We start from the raw sequence: 15,078 nt of genomic DNA, 5'->3' as shown, positions 1-15,078 counted from the left end.
GGATAGTATACTTAATGAATGACGACACAGAGGTAGGTACAGCAGTGGCCTACTGTACTGCTATATATAGTATACTGGTGGTTACTGTGTCAGCAAACTGCAAAACTAAAATGCACCACAGGTATAGAATGTAGATGGATAGTATACTTAATGAATGACGACACAGAGGTAGGTACAGCAGTGGCCTACCTTACTGCTATATATAGTATACTGGTGGTCACTGTGTCAGCAAAATGCAAAACTAAAATGCACCACAGGTATAGAATGTAGATGGATAGTATACTTAATGAATGACGACACAGAGGTAGGTACAGCAGTGGCCTACCGTACTGCTATATATAGTATACTGGTGGTCACTGTGTCAGCAAACTGCAAAACTAAAATGCACCACAGGTATAGAATGTAGATGGATAGTATACTTAATGAATGACGACACAGAGGTAGGTACAGCAGTGGCCTACCGTACTGCTATATATAGTATACTGGTGGTAACTGTGTCAGCAAACTGCAAAACTAAAATGCACCACAGGTATAGAATGTAGATGGATAGTATACTTAATGACGGCACAGAGGTAGGTACAGCAGTGGCCTACCGTACTGCTATATATAGTATACTGGTGGTCACTGTGTCAGCAAACTGCAAAACTAAAATGCACCACAGGTATAGAATGTAGATGGATAGTATACTTAATGAATGACGACACAGAGGTAGGTACAGCAGTGGCCTACCGTACTGCTATATATAGTATACTGGTGGTTACTGTGTCAGCAAACTGCAAAACTAAAATGCACCACAGGTATAGAATGTAGATGGATAGTATACTTAATGAATGACGACACAGAGGTAGGTACAGCAGTGGCCTACCGTACTGCTATATATAGTATACTGGTGGTCACTATGTCAGCAAACTGCAAAACTAAAACGCACCACAGGTATAGAATGTAGATGGATAGTATACTTAATGAATGACGACACACAGGTAGGTACAGCAGTGGCTTACCGTACTGCTATATATAGTATACTGGTGGTCACTGTGTCAGCAAACTGCAAAACTAAAATGCACCACAGGTATAGAATGTAGATGGATAGTATAATTAATGAATGACGACACAGAGGTAAGTACAGCAGTGGCCTACCGTACTGCTATATATAGTATACTGGTGGTCACTGTGTCAGCAAACTGCAAAACTAAAATGCACCACAGGTATAGAATGTAGATGGATAGTATACTTAATGAATGACGACACAGAGGTAGGTACAGCAGTGGCCTACCTTACTGCTATATATAGTATACTGGTGGTCACTGTGTCAGCAAACTGCAAAACTAAAATGCACCACAGGTATAGAATGTAGATGGATAGTATACTTAATGAATGACGACACAGAGGTAGGTACAGCAGTGGCCTTCCGTACTGCTATATATAGTATACTGGTGGTCACTGTGTCAGCAAACTGCAAAACTAAAATGCACCACAGGTATAGAATGTAGATGGATAGTATACTTAATGAATGACGACACAGAGGTAGGTACAGCAGTGGCCTACCGTACTGCTATATATAGTATACTGGTGGTCACTGTGTCAGCAAACTGCAAAACTAAAATGCACCACAGGTATAGAATGTAGATGGATAGTATACTTAATGACGACACAGAGGTAGGTACAGCAGTGGCCTACCGTACTGCTATATATAGTATACTGTGGTCACTGTGTCAGCAAACTGCAAAACTAAAATGCACCACAGGTATAGAATGTAGATGGATAGTATACTTAATGAATGACGATACAGAGGTAGGTACAGCAGTGGCCTACCGTACTGCTATATATAGTATACTGGTGGTTACTGTGTCAGCAAACTGCAAAACTAAAATGCACCACAGGTATAGAATGTAGATGGATAGTATACTTAATGAATGACGACACAGAGGTAGGTACAGCAGTGGCCTACCGTACTGCTATATATAGTATACTGGTGGTCACTATGTCAGCAAACTGCAAAACTAAAATGCACCACAGGTATAGAATGTAGATGGATAGTATACTTAATGAATGACGACACACAGGTAGGTACAGCAGTGGCCTACCGTACTGCTATATATAGTATACTGGTGGTCACTGTGTCAGCAAACTGCAAAACTAAAATGCACCACAGGTATAGAATGTAGATGGATAGTATAATTAATGAATGACGACACAGAGGTAAGTACAGCAGTGGCCTACCGTACTGCTATATATAGTATACTGGTGGTCACTGTGTCAGCAAACTGCAAAACTAAAATGCACCACAGGTATAGAATGTAGATGGATAGTATACTTAATGAATGACGACACAGAGGTAGGTACAGCAGTGGCCTACCGTACTGCTATATATAGTCTACTGGTGGTCACTGTGTCAGCAAACTGCAAAACTAAAATGCACCACAGGTATAGAATGTAGATGGATAGTATACTTAATGAATGATGATACAGAGGTAGGTACAGCAGTGGCCTACCGTACTGCTATATATAGTATACTGGTGGTCACTGTGTCAGCAAACTGCAAAACTAAAATGCACCACAGGTATAGAATGTAGATGGATAGTATACTTAATGAATGACGACACAGAGGTAGGTACAGCAGTGGCCTACCGTACTGCTATATATAGTATACTGGTGGTCACTGTGTCAGCAAACTGCAAAACTAAAATGCACCACAGGTATAGAATGTAGATGGATAGTATTCTTAATGAATGACGACACAGAGGTAGGTACAGCAGTGGCCTACCGTACTGCTATATATAGTCTACTGGTGGTCACTGTGTCAGCAAACTGCAAAACTAAAATGCACCACAGGTATAGAATGTAGATGGATAGTATACTTAATGAATGATGACACAGAGGTAGGTACAGCAGTAGCCTACCGTACTGCTATATATAGTATACTGGTGGTCACTGTGTCAGCAAACTGCAAAACTAAAATGCACCACAGGTATAGAATGTAGATGGATAGTATACTTAATGACGACACAGAGGTAGGCACAGCAGTGGCCTTCCGTATCGTACTGCTATATATAGTATACTTGTGGTCACTGTGTCAGCAAAACTCTGCACTGTACTCCTCCTATATAATATTAATTATACTGGTGGTCCCCAGTCCCCACAATAAAGCAGCACACTGAGCACAGATATGGAGTGTTTTTCAGGCAGACAACGTATACTGGTGGTCACTGTCAGCAAAACTCTGCACTGTACTCCTGCTATATAATACAGCTGCTCCCCAGTCCCCACAATTAAGCAGTGTGAGCACAGATATATTATGCAGCACACTGAGCACAGATATGGTATGGAGCGTTTTTTTCAGGCAGAGAACGGATAAAAACTGGTGGTCACTTATCAGCAAAACTCTGCACTGTAGTCCTCCTTACAGCTGCTCCCCAGTCCTCCCCACAATTAAGCAATGAAGCAATCAAGTTCAACAATAAACGGAGAGGACGGCAGCCACGTCCTCTCCCTATCATCTCCAATGCACGAGTGAGAAAATGGCAGCGACGCGCGGCTGCTTATATAGAATCCGAATCTCGCGAGAATCCGACAGCGGGATGATGACGTTCGGACACGCTCGGGTTAGCCGAGCAAGGCGGGAAGGTTCGAACCTGCCTCGGACCCGTGTAAAAAGGGTGAAGTTCGGGGGGGTTCGGTTTCCGAGAAACCGAACCCGCTCATCTCTAGTAAATATACAGTTTTATAAGAAATTACTAAATACTGCACAGGTAAGTACTGTGTCAAGTATAGTAATAAAGGGGATAAACTACATGTTAATTACAACAAAGGTTTCGGATACATTTTGGTACAGAATGTGGAGGGTATGTATATGTGAATCAAGTGTATATACCAAAATGTTGTTTATACGTAAATCAAAATCATTTTATGTCTAAAAACATGATTGATAGATAGATAGATAGATAGATAGATAGATAGATAGATAGATAGATAGATACATCAATAGATTTCCACATCAATTATTCCCCCCACCCCACCCCCAGTATGTATGAACAGGGTACTGCAGTAGATATTTTTGTATGTATAGCAGAGGAACCCCCAAAGGTTTCTATATGGAGTGAGATCTGGCTGATTGTGTCAAACTCCAAAAAGCTAAGTTTGGTTCCTGATAGCTAATGCCATATCTTGATGGCATTAGCTATTATATCCTGTTGGCAACAATATTGCATGGAAATTGTGAAGACATCCCTACTGGCCTCTGTGTACCATGATAATGATCTAAATGAATTGTGTTCATTGATACACTCTCCCCAGAATTTGTGTTGCCTGTCTTTTTTTCTCTGAGTTATGTCATTGTTGCTGTTATCCATCTCCTAATATCCACATCTACAACCAACCAAGGTTTATGTGTCCCTGCCCATTATGTCCAGGAACTTTCACCCATGCTCTACAGTACTAGCCTGACCCCCAGCCTTCCCAGATGGACTCATCTGAGTAATGACAATAATATCAGTTTACTAACACCATTAGAGCTTAATTAGGTTGTATGCAAATTAGATTGAGAAGCACTGATAGAACAGCATCTGTCCTCTGGTAAGGCGTTAAAAAAAGCCTTCAGATCCAATGGGCTAATCATTATTCCCATTGACATGAACACCTCATCCTCACACCTTCATTCCAATGTTCATTTGAAACTTACAAGCTCTACTTTAAATGGAGCTAAGACAAGGCATTACAAGAAAGATCTAATTACCATTAAAAAGACCCTTTACATGTTTTTTCCAATACACTACAAATCTTCAATGAATATGAGTGGAGGCCTATTTACTGCAAATCCCTTTATGTTACTTTCACAGATACTAGCTGCTACATCAAGTACTAAAGCTTCTTTTACTTTTAAAATGTGTGTAGTTCTCTAATTAAACAGTAAATAAATGTATAGGTCAACATAGAAATGTATATTGGGTTGTAATTGATGGGAGACTGAAGGCCTGAAACAGCTTTCAAACTAACTTTAGAAATGTTAATATCTTTAGAACCACATGCAGTGTTTGCTGTGACCTGAATAGTGTTTAGCAATCAGATAAAGTAACCAGGAGCAACACTGGTATCATTTATTAGCAGTTTATCTAAAGTTCCTTTGTTTCATACCTTTTTTTGCTGCTTATGGAGTATAATATTATTTACTCCTACATAGTCTGATTAGTAGTGAACTATTTATAAAAAAAAATATTTACCTCCCGGAATTTGACATTAAGTGGGTTGTAGTAAATAGAGGGAGATACTGTACTTCTCTAACTCTAGGGTTGTACAGGAGATGCTGCTATCCAATTACAAGCCTTGTTCCTCAAATGATGAACAAACCTCCTCTCAAATGGCATATTGTAGCTGACTAACAAAGCATTACTCCAGGAGTAAAAAGTTACTATGTAATTATATTATGGTTCTCTTTGAACTTGATTCTCAAGCAGTGAGTGCCACTTGCTGTCTTACTGTGATGTATCTCATTTAATAACAAAGGTTTTCTACAAAATGAATAGTATATCATCTCTATGCATTAGCCCTTAATATAAATTATATTTGTATTTATTACAAGCATTAGTACTGTATAAAAAATACAAGAACAACTCATCATTTATATAATTTATCTAATTTAAAAATCAAATATACTGTATAATTACGCCAAATTCAGTGGCGTAACTAGAAAATTTTGTCCCCCGAGCCAAAATATTCTCTGGCGCCCCCCCACATAATTGGCACTAACAAAGCGATGACTATGCGCGCGTTGCAAAAAGGGAGTGGCCTTGCTGAAATGGGTGTGGCTTTGCATATAGGGGCGTGGCATTGCAGGAAAAGACTACCTTATACCCCAGTTTTGCAACCTGCACGCCCAGACGTTGGCCACCACAGGAAAAATATAATCCTGATTCATGCCCCTTACATTATTTGTCATTTTTCCTCCTTATATTAATGCCCAGTATACATTATGCCACATTCTGCAATGGCTCTTAGACATTATGCCACACACCATAATGCCCCCGACACATTATGCCACACACCGTAATGCCTGTGACACATTAGGACAGGAATCGCAATGCCCGTTATACATTATGCTACACACTGCAATGCCCGATACATTATAGCACATACAATGCCTGTGACACATTATGACACACACCGCAATGACCGTGATACATTATGCCACACACTGCAATGTCCGTGATACATTATGCCACACACTGCAATGACCCTGAGACATTATACCACATACCACAATACCCGTGATATAGTATACCACACACTGTAATGCCTGTGACACATACCACAATGCCTGTTATACCCTATGCCACACACCGCAATGCCCATTACACATTATGGCACACGCTGCAATGCCCCTGAGACATTATACCACATACCACAATGCCCGTGATATAGTATGCTACACACCGTAATGTCTGTGACACATTATGACACACACCGCAATGTCCGTGATACATTATGCCACACACCGCAATGCCCATTACACATTAAGTCCTACAGTAAGGCTTCTAATTACTTTTAAATTACCTGCTCATTGCCAGGGGTTTCATGCTCTTGGTTCCATGCACGGTGACAGGGGTTTTCATGCCCAGGGTGTCATGCTTGTTGCCAGGGGTTTCATGCGGTAGGTGTTATGCTTGTTGCCAGAGGTATGATGTGCTGGGTTTCAAGCTTGTTGCCAGGTGGTAATATTCGTAGCCAGGGGTTTCATGCACTGGGTGTCATGCTCGTTGCTAGGAGGTAATGCTTGTTGCCAGGGATTTCATGAGCTTGGTGTTGTGCTTGAAAGCAGGGGGTAATGCTTGTTGCTACGGCTGTGCTCCCAGTGCCACATATGCCCCCCAGTGCCAGATATTCCCCCACAGTGCCAGGTACACATATAACCCCAGTGTCAAATATGCCCCCCCAGTGCCAGGTACATATATACCCCCAGTTCCAAATATGCCCCCCCAGTGCCAGGTACACATATACCCCCCAGTGCCAAACATGCCCCCCCAGTGCCAAATATGCCCTCCCCCAGTGACAAATATGCCCATACCCAGTGCTAAATATGCTCCCCCAGTGCCAGGTACACCCCCCAGTGCTAAATATGCTCCCCCAGTGCCAGGTACCCCCCCGGGGTCCCCCACTGCTGTGTGATTCGAGAAGGAGGGACCCGGAGGGCACAGCGCATGCTCCTCTCCTGTGTGTCCCTCCTGCATCTCCGGTGGCAGCGACGTGTCTATCAAATAAAGTGCCGGGCACTTCATTTAACAGACATGCCGCTGCCGCCGGAGACCCAGGAGGGACACACAGGAGAGGCACACGGTGCCCTCCGCGTCTCTCCTTCCCAGCAGAAATCAGTGGTGGTGGCTAGGGCTGCGGGCCCCTAGTTACGTCACTGCCCAAATTGTGCTGATTACAGAAAATATGATGATCACACTGAGATGGCTAATGGATATTTTCATACATTCTCCATAATGGGCCTGATTCAGGTGCCGATGCAGGTCTGGCAGCAGACGCAAAGTAGCGATGTAACGACTCAAAGTAACAATGACACACCAGACCCATACTGTGCATGTGCAGTACCAATCCTGTGTTGTTGGATGTACTACAATTGCAGACATCAAGTGACTAACAGTCTGCAGCTATTTGGGGGTGGGGAGGCGATAGCAACCATTTCACAAATCAGAGGCATGTTGCCTTTTTGGGGGGGGATTGACAAGGCCAGGGTCTCCATCTTCTGATGGAGATTTCCTGGCCTCTTGGAAGGATCTACTGCAGCCGGCTTGCGTGACTTCATGAGTCACTCAGCTGGCTGATGGTGTTGGAAGTGATCTGAAGCTATGTCCTTGGACCTAGCACTGGATCCCAAATGCATGCAGGAGGTGACTACGTATACCAGATGCCTCCTGCTGCATTAACCTATCTGAGCAGCAATTGACTGCGTGCGTGCGTGCGTGCTTGTCCGTGCCTGGAAAGGGGGCGTGCACGCACCAGCGATGGGGGCATGCCGCGAGTCAAAGAGGCTTGGACTCCTGTCATGACCCCATTTCCATTGAAACGGGTGGGTCGTGCAGCAAGTCAGAGGGCGTGGACTCGCAGCACGCCTCCATTCCCATGGGGACGGGCAGGGGGTTGGGTGAGCTTCTACAGCAGAGAGCCGGAAGACAGGCACTGCACGCAGCCTTCCGGCTCTCTGAATGGCAGGATCGGCCCATCGACTCTTCTGGCATTTGCCAGAAGTGTCAGATGGGCAGTCTGGCCCTCTGTATCTGAGCATCGCAGCTGCTTCCAAGTAAGCAACAACAATGCTAACTCCAACCTCATCTGAATCAAGCCTAACATGTGCCTAGACTGCATAAAAGGGGTTCACTACGGCTGGCCGGCGGTCGGGCTCCCGGCGACCAGCATCCCGGCGCCGGGAGCCCGACCGCCGGCTTACCGACAGCGTGGCGAGCGCAAATGAGCCCCGTGCGGGCTCGCTGCGCTCGCCACGCTACGGGCACGGTGGCGTGCTATGCGCGCCACACTATTTTATTCTCCCCCTATGGGGGTCGTGGACCCCCACGAGGGAAAATAAGTGTCGGTATGCCGGCTGTCGGGCTCCCGGCGCCGGTATACTGAGCGCCGGGAGCCCGACCGCCGGCATACAGAAGACCACCCCATAAAAGACACCACATATACAGTAATGGATGAATAGTGATTACTACAATATCCTAGGTCCTGTAAAACTGGCTACTTAAATAGTTATTATAGCTCATAGGACTTTAGTGCAAGCACAAATGCATCTAAAAAGGAGCAATCTTTACCCTTTAAAGGTCTCATTTAATAAATCAAAATGATATTGTTGTATTTCTGAGATTAAGCTGGTGCGTCATTGTAGGTAGGAAACATTCCACAGGGAACCACAAAACACTTTTACGCGTTTACTAGTATACAGTGAAGAGAAAGGTTATATGGGATCGATTCAAATGCTTGAACCATTCGTGCATATGCTAAATGTACTTGTTCATCTTCTTTTTTTTGGGGGGGGGGGTTCACCTTGTTTAATAAAAATGTGTGTTTATGCACTAGTTTATTGTAATTATAGAAACAAAGTGGTATGTTATTCTAATCAAATGATAAGGGCCCTAAACTAAAAGTGCTTGCTGGAGAATTAAAAACACAATACAAACATAAAACCTAAATCGAACCAGATAAAATTTCATGAAAGAACATATGACCTAGAATTATTAGCACAACAATACACTTTAAAAGAGCATATGTCATTTCCACTCTGTAGAGGACAGATCTTATTACACAAACATAAGGCATTTTATAGAGACCTAAAGAGGCTGCAATAAACAAGAATTCCCTGATATTTTCTAACACAGCTTAATAGTTGATTTTATCTTAACCTCAATTAGCTTACATAACTATATTCCAATAAACCTTTAAGGTTTAATGGTACATTATATCATCGGGTCCCTGCTTGTCACATGGTTCCCTGGAGTTTAATCGCAACCCTCCTTGGGACATGGACGTCTTCCACACATCACAGTTATCTGTCCCCATATATGTTATGGTATTTCATCGTGGAAAGCTGCTGTGCTGTGTTCTGCAGTTGTTAGAGAATATCTAAGTCTGTGTCCACCCATGTGGCTGTTGAAATTTATTGCTGGTTTATTGATAGATAGAAGGTACAGCCATACTAACTGTTATATGTACACTGGTGATGGAGTGGAGCTTGAGCAGAGTGGGCTTTCATACAGCACTCTAGCCAGTGGGTGTATCCTTCAAATGGGTAGTGGTGCAGGGAAACTGGAACACTGGAAAACTTTGGGTATTGCAGGTAATTACAGGTATCTCTAAAGGGGTGTGGGGGGGGGGGGGCTGCGCTCGACATGCCGTTGCTCACATAACTACATCCCCTCTTAAGAGCTAGGCAGGAGACTTCTGCCTTCCACCATGTCAATCTGCCCAGGAAAGACAAGATGGCCCCTGCACATGCTCAGTAGTGATCTCAGTGGTCAATAGTTGCTCTACAAAGAGACCACATGTCTGTACCGATTCAAATTATTACCTGTCTGCTCTTTTTTTTATAGAAGACAGTGAAGGATGCCTACCTTTTCCCTAGACTAGAATTGGAACTTTGTGACACTGACCTAATTCACAGTCTAATATAAAAAAATATAGGGGGTCATTCCGAGTTGTTCGCTCGGTAAAAATCTTCGCATCGCATCGATTTTCCGCTTAATGCGCATGCGCAATGTCTGCACTGCGACTGCGCCAAGTAAATTTGCTATGCAGTTAGGAATTTTACTCACGGCTTTTTCATCGTTCTGGCGATCGTAATGTGATTGACAGGAAATGGGTGTTACTGGGCGGAAACAGGCCGTTTTATGGGCGTGTGGGAAAAAAACGCTACCGTTTCCGGAAAAAACGCAGGAGTGGCCGGAGAAATGGAGGAGTGTCTGGGCGAACGCTGGGTGTGTTTGTGACGTCAAACCAGGAACGACAAGCAGTGAAATGATCGCAGATGCCGAGTAAGTCTGGAGCTACTCAGAAACTGCTACGAGGTGTGTAATCGCAATATTGCGAATACATCGTTCACAATTTTAAGATGCTAAGATTCACTCCCAGTAGGCGGCGGCTTAGCATGAGCAAATCTGCTAAAATCCGCTTGCGAGCGAACAACTCGGAATGACCCCCATAGAGAAGATCCAGTTTAGGTGTGAGGAACCAATCAGGTTTCATTTTATTGAGAGTGCTTATGCAGTGCTTCAGCATTGGAAAGAACATGTTCGCTCGTTGCCGATTTTCGCTATACTGCGATTAGTCGCTTACTGCGCATGCGCAAGGTTCGCAGAGCGCATGCGCTTAGTTATTTTACACAAAAGTTAGGTTTTTTACTCACGACATCACGAGGATTTTTCATCGTTCTGGTGATCGTAGTGTGATTGACAGGAAGTGGGTGTTTCTGGGCGGAAACTGGCCGTTTTCTGGGAGTGTGCGAAAAAACACTGGCATTTCTGGGGAAAAAGCGGGAGTGTCTGAAGAAACGGGGGAGTGTCTGGGCGAACGCTGGGTGTGTTTGTCATGTCAAACCAGGAACTAAACTGACTGAACTGATTGCAATGTAGGAGTAAGTCTGGAGCTACTCAGAAACTACTAAGAAATTTCTATTCGCAATTCTGCTAATCTTTGTTTGCAATTCTGCTAAGATACACTCCCAGGGGGCGGCGGCTTAGCGTGTGCAATGCTGCTAAAAGCAGCTAGCGAGCGAACAACTCGGAATGAGGGCCATTGGGTCTAATTCAGAATGGATCGTAGCTGCAAATTTGATAGCAGATGGGCAAAACCATGTTAAACGGCAGGGGGTTGGGTTAAGATATAACATGTGCAGAGAGAGTTAGATTTGGGTGGGGTGTGTTAAAATGGAAATCTAAATTGCAGTGTAAAAGTAAAGCAGACAATATTTACTCTGCACAGAAACACTATAACCCTTCCAAATCTAACTCTCTCTGCACATGTCATATCTGTCCCCCTGCAGTGCACATGGTTTTGCCCATCTGCTAACAAAATTGCTGCTACGATCAGGTCTGAATTAGGCCCCTTGGATAATTTTATCTCAATGTGGTACTTTCAGAGGTAGCAGCAGCTTAAATCAGAATCCAACACCACAAGAGATTGTGTCACTGAATGCTTGTATGAAGCAAAAGGTACACAATGTGCACATACAGGCTAATCTTCATATATTCAGTAGAGTAAATTATAATCAAGTCATTCCAAAATGTTGCCATGCTTCATACATTACAAATCTATGTAGGGATAATGTTTGACATTGCAAGTCTAAAGTACATTCTGTTTTTAACAGATGTATCTTTCTTAAAGAGGATCATTCACTTCTACATGAATGCAGTTGTTATATACTGCATAGTTCACCATTTAAACATAACTAAAAAAAATATCTATGAAAAGGGTTAAGTTCAGCGCTCCAAATGAAAATGCAGCTAGGACTTAGGGCCTAATTCAAGTTGATTGCAAAACAACATTTTCCTCTAATGGGCAACACCATATGCAGTGTAGGTGGGGCAGATTTAACATGTGCGGACAGAGTTAGATTTGGTTGGGGTGTGTTCAAACTGAAATCTTAATTGCAGTGTAAAAATAAAGCAACCAGTATTTACCCTGCACAGAAACAAAATAACTCACCCAAATGTAACTTTCTGCACATTATATCTGCCCCCCTGCAGTGCAAAATGGTTTTGACCATTAGAGGAAAAAGCTGTTTAGCAATCAACCTTGAATTAGGCCCTTAGTGCCAACCTGTAAGTGACTGATTAGTTTGCAGAGAAAGGAATAAATAGTCCAGCGCAATAACTTGTCAGGGTACCTACAGTCAATTACTTATTAGTGTAAATGGCATAATCTCACGTCCTCCAGAAATAAAATCCACTTTCTTTCTTCTTAGCCCAATATCCTCCTTTTTATCACACGCTCCTCTGCCTCTACCTTGGTCATTAGACAACCATGTTAAATTCTATTACATCTCTATAGTACATGATATAAGTTACTACTATGTTTTACAACAATATTTGAAAATTGATGCTGTATGAGGTCAGATTATACTGTAACAAATCTGTTCTAAAGCATCTTTAATAAAATGTTTTAAACACACTAGACAACCATCTCGGATATATATTGATGGAGACAAGAAGTGGGCAATAGTGTAACACAGTTTTATTTGAATAGGATAAAAGAAGCACAATTGCTAGCAGTGTACCAGTAATAGCGGTGTATAATGCATACCAAATCAGACTTCAGCAAGAAGTGTCTAGGGTACAAACACGTTTCGGCTCATTTGAGCCTTTTTCAAGGCTCAAAGGAGCCGAAGCACGTTTGTGAGGCCAAGTTGCTATGACAGCTGACCCAATCTTGGACTCAGATGGTGGAAAACCCTTCCAGGGAGGTACCCTAGACACTTTTGGCTGATGTGGTAAAATTATACCAGATGGAACTATATGTAATTGACTGTATAGGTACCCTGACAAGTTATTGCGCTGGACTATTTATTCTATTCTTTGTAAAAGAAAATAATTTGTTTTCTCCCTTCACGTGAAGGCATAAAAAAGAGGAGTGGTGTGAGTTTATTAGCTTCTGCTGCATCATTACTGATGTCAGCTTAGCTAACCATTAATTTAAACCATAAATTAAGCTAACCTAAGCAGTATGTTAGTGTTATCCTTCCTTACCGTCAGTAACTAGATAGACATCATACTTCACACCTTTGATAGGCTCTCTACTTGTTTGAATAAGCACTTTGAGAACCAATTATTCTTCTGGTTCAATAATATATACTAATTGTAATTATTTCACTTTAGTTAAATTACAAATTTGTAAAAACAATGGCAGAGTAATTCATTTCTCTTGAAAAATTATACTGAAATTGCATCACCCCCAAGTGAGGGAAATGGACATGTCAGGGGTTTTCCCTGCACCCCAGTTGGCCAGACCATCCGACCTAGCAGCTTATCTAATGTCTCATCATACCAGCTGCATTGACCTGTCTTGTAACAGTTTTAGTGTAGCTTCATGCAGTAGTATGTCTAGGAAGGTGCGGGGGGCGTAGACCACAGATGGTGACACCATCCAAGGAGGTAATACCAAAATAGCAGAGCTGCTCTGCTTTTTTGGTGTCACCCCCCACAGATACTGCTACCGAGCAGCGGTTATAGCGGTAATAGATGTAGCAAGCATGCACACATCATCCACACTGTGCTGATAGCAGCTGGCACTGCCCTCAAAACATTATACATGGAATCATGTATACAAGGTCAGGCCAACTTTTGCACAAGTAGTCTGCACTGGGTGACACCACCCTCAGTGTTGCCACTGATTATGTGTATTTAAAGAAATATTAAATCCTTAAACAGAAATGTGAATTATGAACCATAACGGTAAAATTACTTGAAAAACTGACTTTTGAATTCAAAATTATCTAAAATTAAGGGGTTGGGGCTGGTTGTTCAGCGTCCGGTATCCAGGTGGTCAACATTCTGACTCTGGGATCCTGGCTGCCAGAATGCCGGCAGGGGTGTAAGCACAATGAAGCCCCTTACAGGGTCTCTGCACTCACCACGATGCATGTACGGTGGCTCACTGCACTCTCCACAGGTTTTATTCCCACTCTATTGGTGTCGTGGACACCCATGAGTGGGAATAGTCTTGGGTCCCCTGCCGGCCTTCTGGTGGCCGGGATCCTGTCGTCTGTATGCTGACCACCGGGATCCCGACCACCGGGATGGTAACCGCATACAATATTAAGCATTAGCTCTCCACTCTATTACAAATTGCTAAAGCCACTTCCACAATTTTTCATAAAGTTTCCTGATAGGATATGATGCAGGTCAAAAAAGCTGACCTCGCAGTCATTTGTGCTGCTGTGACATCACTGGCCTTGTCCCTGTACATGAATTAACACACAAATAATTGCTGCAGAGCAATTCTGTAAAGTTGCCCATACTGCCTGCCTCTTTATATTGACAAAAGCCAAGCCACTTAACAAGGTAAGTTGCTGCAGAAGAGATAAGTGATCATAATGGGCATATTTAATTAAATACTTCCCTTCTCAGCTATTTACACACTCCTTTCCCTCTCTCTCTCTCTCTCTCTCTCTCTCTCTCTCTCTCTCTCATTGTTAGCAGCAGTTACCTTTATTATATTTAAAGCCAAATCACTATATGGTGGAATTTACTATATAATACACAGTTATATCACATTTTATAGAGTACTTATAGTGTCCTTTAAAAGGCTTAGAGGCAGGAAGACAGCTGTACATAGGAATAACAAGTGTTTCCTTTGGATCAAACTTGTGTCTTAAATACAGTATTTTAGCTGTTCTTTATTTACTCTTTGATAACCTCTTAAATATTTACATATTTGTATGTAATTAATAGGTATTTCATGTAAAATACCCTACACTTGATGATCAGTGGATCTCAAATGTATCTGGCATCACCATTATTATGTTGCTGTATTTCCTGTGACATTGTTATACTAGTATAGGCAGAGTAATCTGGAGGATGGTGACTTATG

The sequence above is a fragment of the Pseudophryne corroboree genome, chromosome 5 (genome assembly GCF_028390025.1).
Source record: "Pseudophryne corroboree isolate aPseCor3 chromosome 5, aPseCor3.hap2, whole genome shotgun sequence".
NCBI lineage: Eukaryota > Metazoa > Chordata > Amphibia > Anura > Myobatrachidae > Pseudophryne > Pseudophryne corroboree.
Note: the sequence above shows the minus strand (reverse complement) of the source record.